Source organism: Augochlora pura, chromosome 10 (assembly GCF_028453695.1).
Source record: "Augochlora pura isolate Apur16 chromosome 10, APUR_v2.2.1, whole genome shotgun sequence".
NCBI lineage: Eukaryota > Metazoa > Arthropoda > Insecta > Hymenoptera > Halictidae > Augochlora > Augochlora pura.
This window is the reverse complement of record NC_135781.1, coordinates 3,642,589-3,656,986: the sequence shown is the minus strand read 5'-3', so window position 1 is coordinate 3,656,986 and position 14,398 is coordinate 3,642,589. Positions and strand designations below refer to the sequence as shown.

At 46.9% G+C, this 14,398-nt stretch overlaps 1 protein-coding gene across 13 annotated transcripts in view; it reads right to left on the bottom strand.

Annotated features, from left to right (window-relative positions):
• The window catches only part of Bent (projectin protein bent), a 91,283-nt gene extending 85,645 nt beyond the window's left edge, over positions 1 to 5,638 (bottom strand). For 11 of the 13 annotated variants that reach the window (XM_078192381.1, XM_078192382.1, XM_078192383.1 and 8 more), the window contains exon 1: positions 5,193 to 5,637. The gene's annotated coding sequence lies outside the window, so the exon portion shown is untranslated. Of the gene's footprint in view, positions 1 to 5,192 lie in introns of all 13 variants that reach the window. The other 2 variants (XM_078192392.1, XM_078192394.1) reach the window with 2 other exon arrangements.
• Between the last annotated feature and the right edge of the window lie 8,760 nt (positions 5,639 to 14,398).

Genomic DNA, 14,398 nt, shown 5'->3' with positions numbered 1-14,398 from the left:
ACTTCGCGCGAAAGTCGATCCGACCGAGAGGAGGACCGCTCGTCTTCCGCGATCGTTGATCGGGTTAATTGTAATCGAAACCGCCCGATCATTTTAAACGACGAGAGATCAGACGATTTTACAGGAGAAAATTTGTTCTCTATGTCTCCTATATTTATATTTAACTGCTTTGTGAAACAACATTTTGTAAGAACACTTTACAAGTGACACATTATAAATAACATTTTGCCAGTTAAACAAATATATCAATCACAAAGCCGAACGGTAAAATTTATTGTTGAGACGTGGCTCGTTCGATACATCTTCGAAGCATTTACCGAAAATGATTAATGATTGTCGCACGCTCGGTTATCGCAATTCTGTCCGATGCGTTTTGTAACGCTAATTTGAACTCATTCGTCGACTCGAATGACTGATGGGAGATCTTCTAGCTTCGATAACAATAATAATTTTCATTCTTCCTTCACCGATCTCTGGGCCTCCTGTTTTCGTATCCGGTAATTGTAACTAAATAAACAAATAAATAAGAATGTCGATATTCTTTACCGCTTTTCATTTTCATGTAAAAAGCATGAATACTTCGAAAAACGAAATAGATTCGGACACTGAATATTTGCGTTAAAGAAAGGAACATGGACAGAATTTTCACCGTATCCTGTAACACAGTTCTCAAATTTTTCTATCAAGAAATGAGATTTCCCTGTCGTTTTCCAAAAGCGAATCGAATTAAAGAAGGAGATTTTTCAAAAACCATAGAGAAAGAATCCTAAAGCGATCGCTCAATTCGAAAAGATTCTTGGACAATCGGGTGTCGTCGACCTCGATTTTCAGCGGACCTTACCGAACACCGAGTTCCTTGCTCTTTGTTCGAGATGTACTTTTGACAGGAGGGGTTTGCGTGTGCCAAGACAGCAAGGGAATGACCGAAGATCGAAAAGGGTCGCGCTTTAGATAGCGCTAGATCGTAGACGCCTCTCTCGGTTCACGGAGCTCGTTATTTTTCTCCGAGGGAACCATCTTCGTTGGAAAAACGTTGCAGTGTTATTACTGCTTTTTATGCAAAATAAAAATTATTTGGGTCAATTGCAAGAGACATAAACTAGTTGTATCTTCTTGCTTTAGTAAATATAATAAGTTGAAAATTATGCAGTTTATTCATTTTTGCCACGAGTGCATAAAATCAACAGTGTAGTGCGAATGTAAAGGCGACTGTAATCACGAATATAATCAGGAATATAATCGTCGAATATAATCGTATAACGTGGGAAAATTCGTCAGGAGACAGAGAAACGGCGGCGGTGTCCGAAGACGCAACGGGCAGCTTTTATCGCGTCGATCAAACGGTGTCGAGATCGCGGTGCCCTCCTAGCCTAGATAGATCGACGAAGTTAACGATGGCCGCGTTTCGATTCGGTGGAAACTTTGGCAATCACCTAGATCGGAGGTCGCGGTTGCTCGCCATAAAAATAGTTTGTTGTTTCGCCGAGCACGCATTCCCGCAAATCGGAAACGTAGCGGAGCATGTGCTGCTGGTTCAAATACCCGCCGTCTTATTCGAAAGGACTCGGACAACACCGTGTGCGATTCTAACAGGCTGTCGCCTCAATATTGCCAAATGATCTCGCTTCGTACGATCTAGTTCCCGGTCTGTGTTCAATTAACGAGCGTCTGGTCACAGTCTGCAATCAGAATCAAGCATCAGAGATCTCTCTGTGATTTTCCCATCCTATCTCACGTTTTCTTGGCGTATCGCAGAAAGTAACACGACCGTCGTGATCTTCTTCTTTCTTTAGGGCGTCGGACTCTTTAAATAATATTAATACTTTGTAATCGTTCTATTATTGTTTAGTTAGATCATAGCTCGAATATCGAATGAATTTTTGGTCGTATCTGTTAATAGTCGTAGCACCGGTCCAGCGTTCATTTTCACAATCACGACTGTTCGCCAACCTTGAATCGCCTAAATCTTACGTCACTGGAGAACTGACGCTTCTAGTACGTTACAACGTGTTAGTTGCGTGTATGGTACTTAAAACGAGCACATAAACAGCCACGGATTTAATGGTCTTTACCAACTGCTCCGATCTCGGTCGTCAAAAAGCAATAATTGTATTCTTGTACAGGAATCGCGATAATAGAATCATCGCTAATGCAAATCAACATTGCAATATACTCAATTTTCTCGTGGCTTCAGCACTTCTCGACTTAACTTAGGACCTCTACGTGGTTCTAGCGAATATTAGTTTATATGTACGCTGTTACATAATCTTGCTATTGTTGTATTTGTTGTTTGTTTCGTTTAAATACATATATGCAAGGTATTACGTAATCTTGATATGAAATATAACAATGACAGAGACAATGACAGAAACAATAACAAGATTATGTAACAGCGAATATACCCGAGGAAACGGATCTTCTGCTTAAATCTCCTCGGGACGTCTCTCATTTTTCGTGGTCAAATCCGACTTGAATTGCAGAAGTTTCGCAGTCGTTGCGAGACCGAACCGTCGCGGTCTGAAGAAGCAAGGTTCAAAGGTTTGCTCTCGCGTTACATTCGCGCATTCCGAATCACGGCGAAGTTGTCGCGGGTCCTGGCGGCAAGCTCGCCGGGGTGTTGCTTTCGGCGATCGTGCCCGATAATTAACGGACGAACAGGTGTTATCGCGCCAACGCTTGCACAGAGCGACGGGGCTCAATATTTTCGGATCGCGGCGCGCCGCGACTTGGCATAATTTTATTGTCTTCTCGCGATGTAATGTATTCGATGACAAGCTGACCCAATAGCAACTAGCACAATGTACGTGCGGTTATAAAAAGAATGGAATGAATGGAACACCGTGTAGCAATGACGGGACGAAAATATCGTCCGCGAAACGGTGCCGCACGACCGTTCCTCGACGGCGAAAAAACCGATCGGGACGTTTCGCGCCGATTCGGACGATCGACGCCCCCGATCGATCCGCGACGGATTTCTCGATCGTTCCCGCGTAGCGCCGACGTTTCTGCGTCGTCCGCGGCACCCGCGCCAGCGTGATCCCGAGGCAGAGGTTTCTAACCCAACGGCGAGTCGGATCCGTCACGAGGCAGTGATTCACGTCTCGAATTGCGGCGACGGGAAGAATATTAGGTCATCGGAGAGGCTAATGCCGAGATAAACTTACCGAGCGCACTATATCCGACCTACAAGTTATAATTATTAGCCGAGGCATGCGTTCCGGCGCACTCTTCGCCTGTCTATACTACTATTTTCACGGCATCACTCGCGTCCCGACGTCTATTTCCGTGGACTGACTCAAAGCCACGCTCTACGCGCGAGTCGACGCCACCGAAATCCTATATCGACATGCCCGATTTACTCTCGAACCCGACGAAAGACTTTTCCCTCGCGATCGAATCCGCCGCGGACGATTCTCCCGATTCTCTTTCGACACCTCGTCCCTCACGCAAGCTAGCCGATTCGCGTACCAATTGGAATCTAGATCCCGTCGACGCTATTAGTAATACGTAAGTAAATCAATAAAGTCTGTAAATCGATCGAAATCTATGTGAAACGTATCGTGGTTGGTTCAAGATAATGACAATAATTATCATTATTTGGTTAACGCTAAGTAGCAGGAGTATATAGGACGTAACGAAGCGAGATGTTTACGCGACGGTATTTATATAGTTTTTAAATACATTTTGTCGGGGACAGTTGACGTGCCGTCGACGAACAGAACACCGTCAACTATCGTATTTCCAGCTACACTTGAAATTCCAAAATTCCGAAAACCCGTTCGAAGCTTTCTCCAAACTTTACCAAAGAGAAGAGACCGCTCGAAATCCGATCCCGCGGATCACGAGCATTAAGAACAAAGGAAACGCTCGACGGTGTCACGTTCGACCGGCGAACGTCTCGAAAGCGCATGATCGTGGAATCTTGTATTTTAACCGGCCGAGCGAGCGGAACGGACGCGGTTAAAAAAAGACGGGTGCCGCCGGACTCTCGTCGAACCGGCGATGATTCGACGGTGACAGCCGCGGCCAGAAACAATAAATTAGTCATCCCATGCTAAATCTGACAGGGTTTAACGATCAACAGGTGCAATCCGGCGATTGGCTGGCCGTGATGGCTATAAATACCGCGATACTCAAGTACGCCGGAGTGAAAGATCGGCGAGGAATCCTGTCCGGGACGTAACGACTGGCTTGATGCAACGTGTGTCCAGCCAGCGTGCGTCCCATTTTAGGAGGTGTTAATTACCATTGGTACGCGCGGTTTCTTAGCTGAACGGTGGTTGCCGCGCGAGCTGGCAGAGCAACGGGGGCAAAATGGTGGTCGCGGGGAAGACGGATCGGCGCGGCAACGGGCCGATCGGACGCAGAACGCTCTCGCAGAAGCGGGACGCGAGTGATGGATGAAGCTGGGACGAGGGACAGGCGTGAGAGGACGGTGAAAACGGAAGGAAACGTGCTCGACGACGACAACGACGACGATGATGACCGAACCGTCGTGTGGAACGACGACCCGTTCCTCCTCCCGTTACGTCTTTCTAAAAATAAGTGGACTTCGAGCCTAGATACCTAGATAGTAGTCTACGAATAGTTCTTGGTGGTTGGGCCGAGAGTCGCGTGGCGATTACTCACGACACCGTCGCCGTGGCATCGGCCGAACGATCGAGAAAGAGCGGTTCTTCAGATTTTCCAATGATCGCGCGCGCGGCCCGCCGTGTCCACCTTGCCCTCCGCGCCATTGAACGGGCTCCGCCGTTCAAGGTGTCAAGGTCACCCTATCGAAGGCGGTCGAAGGCGCGCGCGGACACTCGCCGCGATTATCCTCGACCGGTTCCACTAGCTACCACCAGGTTACTTCCACTGTCCGGCGTGTCTCTGGGACAGGGCAAAAGATTGGTACCGGCGCGTTCGGATCGTGTCCAAGGCAATCCGGGGGAGGGGGGATCCAGAAATCGTAGCACACAGTTCGAAGCACTGCCGATGCACCAGATGCACCAGATATGCACCAGATATGCACCAGATACGCACAACACGCGGTCCCGCCGTCCTCGCTCGCTCGTACTTGCACGCTCTCGCACGGTTCTCTCGCTCAACCATCCAGCCAGTATATGTGTGTGTATGTGTGTTCATGTTTGTTCAAACAGAGAGAGAAGAGAGAGAGACAGAGAGAGAGAGAGACAGAGTGGAACACTTACTTGAGGCAGCTCCTTAGGTATCCAAGGGGTTCCGGAGGCTGTCGACGATCGGATCGGTGTGCTCGCAATAGAAAATCCTAGTAACTCTCCTTCGGACGGGTCCTGGCCGCCGCACACCTTTGGGCCGCTCTCGACGGGGTCCTCGCGCGCGCGCACTTTCTGATCGGAGGCTCTCGCTCGCGAGAGGCTCGATGATGATCGAACTAGCGGATATATATATATATATATATTTGCGATATTCTCTCCTCTACAGATTAGAATTTTCGGTCGTGTTCGTCGTCGTCACTGTGTGGTCGTCACTCCGTGTTTCCCTACAGCTTAATCCCGTTGTTTTCTTTTTCGGCCCTGTCTCCTTGTCTACCCTTTTTTATACGGAGCGCCTGTAGTGGCCGTCCCAATCACCGGGGCCCCGCGCGCCAACTAACCGCACGAAATATCGTCCTGACACCTCGAGGCGGAGACCTCTAGCCTCTGCGACGGCGCAACACCATCGGCGAATCAACGTTCCAACAGCGATCCCCACCCGGCCGTGGTACGACACCCACGCCGTGGACGCGTTCGCGAACGAGGGGAGGCCGGCAGGATCCAGCGAGGGTCCTGCGCCGACGATCGCGAGCGCCGCGCACGCATCCGCACACCATTTACCGTACGCGTTTCCACCCCACGGCCGGCAACCCGTTCACCCGGCCCCGCCCGCGCGCGAACCGCTATTGAACTTGAAACCTTGTAATTAGTGGGGACGCGCAGATATTCCCTCCTGATGAACTTGAAATACCCGGCGCGGAAATAACAACGGCGACATGCAACGAATCTCTGCACCGCGGACCGCCACGCCGTCGCGGATCCTTGCCTAACTCGGAATCTGCTGGGGTACGGACGCGTCCGGCTCGGTTCACGGACGAGTCGCGTTCACGTCTTTGCTTTGCTTTCGCGGGAATTCGATACACGTCTCTGGGCTGACCTATGCGTAGAATTAAACCTTTGACGCGACGACGTACGCGCGAGTTGTACGCGACGATAGATCGGGACACGGTCCTCGGTTCGCTCGCGAATCGTACCTCGGCTCGTAAACAAATATTGGCAACTTTCGGGGGAGGAGATACGATTTGTTCGAGTCCCGTGGCTCGTCTTTATTGTTCCCCGAATCGTTCATTTTTGTTTGGAAGATGAGAGACGATTCCGGAGAATTTATCGAACCACTAAAAACAGCTGGTTTATATTAGTTTATGAAAGCAACGACGGGGCATTTATTGTGATTTTTACAGCGAGCATTGCGTGCATGCATTGAACAAATAACTCGTAAATGTATTTTTATGAGCGGGACAGATTTAGGTGCAGCGCAGACAGGGTGTAGCCCAAGGCGATGATTTTTGAGGACAATTTCGTTTTAGATTTTTCCGAAACTTTCCACAAAGCTCATTAATAAATGATAATAATTTTCTTCTCTTTATTGTTTCATGATAGACACCTAGAAATCCCAATATTATTTCTGCAAGTAATTCCAACATCAATCGCGTCATCTTTGCATCATCCAATCGAACGTAATCGAAAAATTCCAACTCTAAATAGTATTGGACGAATCGCAATTTCGTTGGAATATTTCAAGCTGTACGTAAATTGCCAAGCTTAAAAAAACGTTCGCTATTCCCTAATTCTGCAACGTTTCAGCTTCAAAGTGAGAAAAAAGAAACATCGTCGCTTCCATCCCGTTTCTGCGAAATAGTTCTTTGATTTTGACGCGAGTCCGTCAGTTAGCCCATCCGCGGGCCGCTTCCCGGCGATGAAAATAACGAGGAACGTTGAATAATAATCACGAGTGGCCGTGTGATCGCGGATCAGCCGGTCGATACGTGTCGGATACGGCAGGTAGAGCGCCTCGGCCAAGGATGAACCGTTCCGCGAAAGTGGTTTCCGGGAGTGGAGACGGGCCGTATTAGTCAGACAATGGGCGCAGGAAATTCGAGGAACGACACCGTTGTTTTGAGCGCCGGCCAAAACCGTTCCGAAGGAGTCGGGGCAACCTCACGAAGTTTAAGGGTCGCGGGGATTACCGTGACTTTCGAAACCGGCGACGCCGGGCGACACCGCTCGAGCCGAAAGACGCTCGGCCGCCGGTCTTCCCTCTACGAACGGCGAAGAAAAGAGAGTCGATTAATCCGCCTCGATGCGACCGAAAAACTTATTTTCGGGAACACCGGCCAAGACCCACTTTTTCTTCGCACACGGTGTTCTATTTCCTACCGGCTCTCCGCTCCCGCGTCTTTCTACTTTTGCCACCGCGAGACACCGAATTCTTCCAGAGATCGGCCCCGCGACCGCGGCCGATCGCGGCTCCGCCACGATCTGTCGAAACCTCCCCGACGATGCCCGCCGCTTTCGAAACGATCCGATCGCGGACGCTCGCGATGGTCGAGGTCTGCTTCGAAAACTATTCCACGCCCACGCGATTTAGAAACGCGGCTCGGGAACGTCAGGGAAACGACGCGCTAGATCATCGATTAAGAGTCTAATTTCGATCCGGGGACGCGCAGGTGAATTTCTTGCACGCCGACCACTTCACTCTCTGCGATTGCCTCGTTAATCGAGGCCGATTTAGCCCGTAGACCAATTAATCCGCTATAAACGTTTACTTTTGTACGAAACCCGCGACCGTCCAAGAGTTTCCTAATCGATGCGTCGACGTCGATCCTTCGTGACACGAGGAACGCCTTCGCGAACGAGGCTGTCATTTGTGGCTGGAGGTGGCCACGAGTCTCGGGTTATTCGAACCCCCAATGTCAGAACTCTCTAGCGGCTACCCTCCGCGAGTTAATTTATAAATAAACGAGTCAATTGTTTTCGCGAGTGCGCTATGCTCGCATTCTTAGCGGTGTTTAAAGAGAAACTTAACGAAACATCACATTTGTATACTTTCATGTTAGAAACAATAGAAAAATAGAAATATACGAATATAATTCTTGTTTCGGTTTTCAATTAAATATCGGCGAATATGGGAAAGTTGACTAATAATTATTCTCAACAGTATAGGTTTAGCCTGTACATGTATATTGAAAAAGAACTTAACAGAACACCATATTTGTATATTCCTATATTAGAGATCATAAAAAATAGATAATGATAAAATTAATACATTTCAGGACCACAATGATACATAGGTGAATTTTTTAAATATTTCCATTGTTTGAAATTTCTCCTAACTATTTTTCTCATAAATGCATAAGATCCACGGTTTTATCGTAAATTATGTTTTCGTTCTCGTCGCTGTAAAAGTCCATGTTTGCCTGTATATATAAATAAATAAATCATTAACTAAGTATGTAAATAAATAAATAAATATATGTATATATATATATATATATATATATATATATATATATATATATATATTCAATCTGACACTAGACCATTTGCTCGGTGTCCCGAACAGATCCGTCTCATTTCAACAGATAAAATACGTCTCGATCGAGGCTCTTTCAATCGAATTCGTGAAACCCGTTCGAGACTTTCTTCTGCGAGAAGCGGAACGTGTTTACCGTTCGCGCAAACATTATTTTTAAGACACCATCCTTCAGGCTTCCACCGCGGGTTAGGTGGCCATCTTTCCCCAGGCACTTCGAGCGACGAGATCGTTTCGGCGGTTCGCGGCATCGGGAAGAAACGGGCGGAGGACCGGCGACACCGATCCGCGGTCCTGTCACAGGTGCCGAACAATGGAAGGACCGAGAACGCGCATAGTCATCGGGGGGGCCTCGGCTACCGGAGCGAGACCACGTCAACGGGGAAGATCGTGAAGAAAATGCGGTGCTCGAGAGAGAAATCTCGCACGCGGCTCCCGCGCGCGGTGATGCGAGTCTCTCTCGGTTCTGGCAAGCCGAGGCACTTTTCTAAATATACACGATCGCCCCTCACCGGTGAATCTATCTTTGCGTATTAGAATCTATACCTAACGACCCGAACACTCGCACTTCCACCGTTCCACGGATCGCCTCGACGCTATTCGAGAATTAGTCGATCTGTTTATGGCTCGCCATCGGCCTTAAAGCCATCCGACATTTTTTCTTTTCACGCCGCGGCCGGACCACACTGGCCCAACCGATCAACGCGTTCCCTGACGTCTCGACGACACATTACGATCGATCCACCCCCGGAATTATTCCAGATATTAATATTTATGTTAATATCCGCGCCAATATAATACCGTTCGACGAAGTTATAACACAGAGACAAAGGATAAAAATCGGTCGACTTTAACTAACTACTCCGTCGATAATCATCGTAAAACGATGACTTTTCCTTTGAATTAATGCTTGAAACCTGTACTATCATACAACTTCTCGGAATTTTAAATACGTTTCGCCTTCGTCGCTGTAACCCTTTAGATACGAGAAGCCTTTTTTAATATGATTGTGATATTAAAAGTCGCCTGAGTTTAAAAAAATCCGTGGACGTTGTGAAATTTTATTCGAAGACGTCGTTTCAAGTGAAATGAAGTTCGATTCTTTTCCTACAATTTAAAAGAAACGCGGCTGTGATTTTTTTCCCGCTAAGTTACAGCACTTCGAAGTAAGTGCCTTACGGTTATTGTCAATTGCCGCCTGCGTTATCGATAATTTCGGGGGGGAAAAATCGCAGAGCCTTTTTCCAAGTTGAAGGGAAAAATATATTCTTATTAATATTTGTTCTTATCGCGGTTGGCTTGGGAATCGTGTAACGGGAAAGCGGCGAGATTTTCGTCGCGACGCGAGCGAGAAAACAGAAAAACAAAATCGAGAAACACGGCCCCGCGATAGGCGTGGAATAGCGCGCGCAAGGTTTGCAAACAGAGCGGATCCGCGTTGCGCGCGTAAATTTCGATGTTTCGCGGAAATGGTAACGATAGCTGGAACACGCGAGGGTCAAAGGAGTGAAACGTGACGTCCGTGACGAGGGGCGCCTGGGATAGCTCGATGAGCAACGCTCCGGCTGGTTTACGTTATGTTAATGGCACTGTTCGGGTTTCGCAAGGCGGTTCGGATTCGTGTCGCGTTTTCGTGCTGACTCCGACGGTTCGGCGTCTACGACGCGTTCCGCGGACAGGCACGCGTCTATACCGACGAATATTCTTGCGTCTCCGACGTCCTTCTGTCGCTAATCTAACGTGTCATAACAGCGGCATCCTGAATGTCGACTTCGCGCACACGTATTCCGCGTACACGTTTGCTATTCGCGAGGACAATCGAACTACAATACACACACACACACACACACACACACACACGCCCCTTTCTATTTTCTCTGACACGCGGCGATTATTCAGTGTCCGTCGGGACGTACGTGATTCACAGCCGTGGATTTCTTCATAGTAACAATTTTAACCGCGGTAATCATTCTCGGTGACGTAGCCGAGAGGAGTTAGGCGTTCACCGTTCCAGAGTGAAAACGGCAACGACGCGGAAGAGATATTCTTATAATACGTAGTTGTTAAGTATTTGATATCGTTGGCTTGTGGATCGCGTCTTGCCCAGCCTCCGTTCAATAAACTATACTTACTATACTTAATTAATGGTAACGATCTTAACCGTGAACATTATTCTCGATAACGTAGTCTAGTTTATTGCAATATATAGTCATTCATTATTTTGTTAAGTAGCAGAGCTAATTATTGTACAGCAAGTAAAAGTTCCTTTCGGTCTGTTCAACAGATTTGCATAATCTTCCATATGGATCATTCTAATTGTCACATTATCCACACGAATCTCTAGCAATACAATAGACTGTTTTTTAAATAATATATCATGAAATTTACGAACGAACTGATGCGAATGTATGAAAAGGAGAAAGAAAGAAAATTGAATGCATGTCTTTATACGTAAATTAACACCTCGCCCTGAATCTAACGTGTTCGATAAACGTAATAAAAAGTTGTAGATCATCGATTTAAACGTTCTCCTTTTTCTATACGTTTTCAATCCGAGGGGCAAGATAATTGGGCGCATCCGCCCTGGCCGAGCAATTGAAAAGGAAAGTGGAGACGGCGGGGAAAAGCGTGTTGCAACGTTAAAGGTGAGATTGTTCAGAACGTCGGATTGCGCGATAAATTCATGTTACAGTAATAATAGCAACGAACAGCTCCAACTGCCCAAACATTCATGGTCGATCATGTATCTGTTCCAACGTAACCGCAGCCTATTATTCGCCAATAAATCTTGCAGACAATAATGCACAGATTTATTGTGTGCTACCCAACTTGATCGGGCTTAACGATCGACTTCGCGTTCAAACTGCCAACCAAGAACCACCGCTTCGCGAAATTGGTATTCGAGTCGGGGCTAGCTTCGTAAATTGTTTCAGGCGAGTTGTAATATTTTCAGATTCGAACGAACACGTCATCCGGTTCCGTTTCAGCGTGCGCACAGCGCGCAAGGATTCGAAAATGATATTAAATGAACGGCGGAGGAAATCGATTGGGAAGGGAGACCGACGGGGTAGACTAGGTAAGTGTCCTCTTTCGAATACTTTTTCTTCACTTTCGCATACGTCGCAGTACTCGAACAAAACTAAGCGACGCTGATTTATTTATATCTGCGGTAATTCGGCTGAATGGGGTGAAACTCGCCCTTCGACGGTTTAACGCGCGACGAGAATAATTGGAATTTCTCGTGGAAATACGATCGCATGTTAAATTTTCAGTTTTCACCTCTTTATACCTAATATAAAAACTCCAGTGGTCGTTTAGTTTTTTAAGTGTTGCGATAACATATTTTTGTCATGGAAAATAAAAATTGTTTACCTCGATCGCGAGAAAATTCAAATAAAAGATCGTTTTCTTTCTTAATAAGTTTGGCATATTTTTATTAATGTAACCATGTAAGGGAAACATTTTTCACCATTTCACATCGGCGAGTGTACGTTGATAACCTTATCAGCATTTTTTGTAGTAAATGTCAGAATAGAACGTATGCCAAACGCGATTACAAATCAATTTTACATCTGAGCAAATTGAGATAATACGGTTACGTGCTAATATTTATTATTAGCAATCTTATAATTCTCTTATTGTCCCTTACGGTCCCCTTTCGATTAATGTATCCTAAAACCGCTCGCGCGAATGGTAAATAAACGTTATTATTACTATTATCAATATTATTACATCATTGTGTTCGAGAGAGAGAGTGAATGGAATCGTTTCGCGAGGAATCACATCGGTGTCTCGCGGGTTGAAATTCGGAAAAAAAAATTCTGAACGCGTGACGGTGCGCGCGGACATTCCGTGTTTGACGTACGGCCCGGCGCGGAGAGAAACTTAACGCGACGCATTCGTTACCGAGCGAATGAACCGCGTCGCTGAGGTTTTCTCGTACTTTATGCTCGAAATATTTTTAGTGCGCGTTACTTTTAGCCACGAGATGCGAAAAAACAGATGTAATCGAAGCCCTGCCGGCACGGCGACTCGTGGTGAAATGCTCCCGGCTCCCGGCGCGGCGTTCCCGATCGTCGCGAGTCCCCAGCGATCACCGAATTCCGGCGGAGGTCCGTCGGGCCGGATCCGAGGCGTGAAAACTTTCCGGAACCGAAACGCGAGATTTCCGGTTTGTCTATTTGGTCGGCCCGACAGGGAATCTTGGTAATCGCGGGCGCTCGCGCGAGCGTGTTTATCCCGGTCGTGCGCGCGGGCCGCGGCTCTCCTACGCCGACCTAAATACAGTATCGCGGCCCGATCCGCGGAGTCGGATCCGCGAAGCAGAAGCCCTGTTTATCGCCTCGCATCTTCTCTCGCCGGTACGTACACGCCCGCGTTTATTATCGTTGCATTACCGGCGAATCACGGGAAACCTGCTGCTCGTTTCGTATCGCGAGCCGAGCCGCGGACCGCGAGACCACGTTTCGCGAATTTTCTTCCGCGGAACTGTCGACCCACGCGATTCCACAGTTTCCACGATTTTTAATCGATTCGTCGACGAACACGCTTGAATTTTGTTGAACCGGTAATAATAGTTCTTCGCGAAAGTCACAGCGATTACAGCGAACGAAGAAAGGTGTCGAGGCATCGACGTTCCTGACTTCCTGCGATCGATCGATGTTCGGAGAATGTGCAATAGAACCTTTATTATCGAATTGAAAATTGATAGTTCAATTCTTCTTAAATCAATGTTAGTCGTCTTATTGTGCTTGCTATTAAAAAAAAGGCAAGCTGGCTGTGAGATAATCACAATTTACACGGATCTCCTGGCGATCGTAACCAAATCCATTCCTATTTCTCTACGTTCTTATCGAAATGAATAAAAATTATCAACGATTCAAACTGGCCGTTAAACAACCGTAATTTAGATAGATCATCGGGCCAGATCGAAACAACCACTTAACGGCCGCGGGAAAGAAAATCTGTGAGAAGCAACGCGAAGAGAAAGAGGGGGGAAGGAGGAGGGAGATTCGTAAGATCCGCGCGCGTGGACGCGAATCACTTATTTGTTCGTTTATCAGATTTTGTTCAGGCGAGTGGACCCGAGTAGGCGAATGGCTCGAGTATATGGAACAGCCGATCTAAACTTAGTCGTTGGTCCGCTCTGGAAATAGATGTTATGAGTGCGAGGACAGGACAAGATACCGGCCCCTATTATGCGTACGACTACGTATCACCGAACCGCCACCTCATCGTGCTCCACCCTAGGACCGCGGGTTCCTCTATGAACACCTGCTTTCTTCTCGACGAAGGTGCAAGTTCAACGCGCGCGCGCGCGCACCTGTCTCCCGAAATTTAAACCGCTGCGCTCGCGTACGATCGATAAACGTTGGCTTACGCGCGAACGCGTACGGAAACTTGTAATTTTGTATTTTGTACTATATTAATTTTTTTAAATCACGGCATTATAGTATTCTATTAGTCTATTTATTATTTCATCAACCTTCTTAAATAAGGAGACCCTGTTTGGTTTGATAAATTGATTACTTAACACATATAGGCAGAGCTACCTTTGACACAAGAACCACCGAGCCCTGATACGGCTAATGCATATTGTCTTATAACAATTCGAAAACTGGATTTATTTCAACGTCCTATCACTTATATTACAATAGATACTCGAATAAAGAAGCGCGCCTAAAAATTTCTCCTAGAAGCTTTCTCATAATATTAGGAACAGTGAAAGAATATATTAGAAACCAGACATTTCAATTGGTCTGGTAGTTCTAGCGTTAATGAAGTACGACGTCGAAGAAATAACTATGAA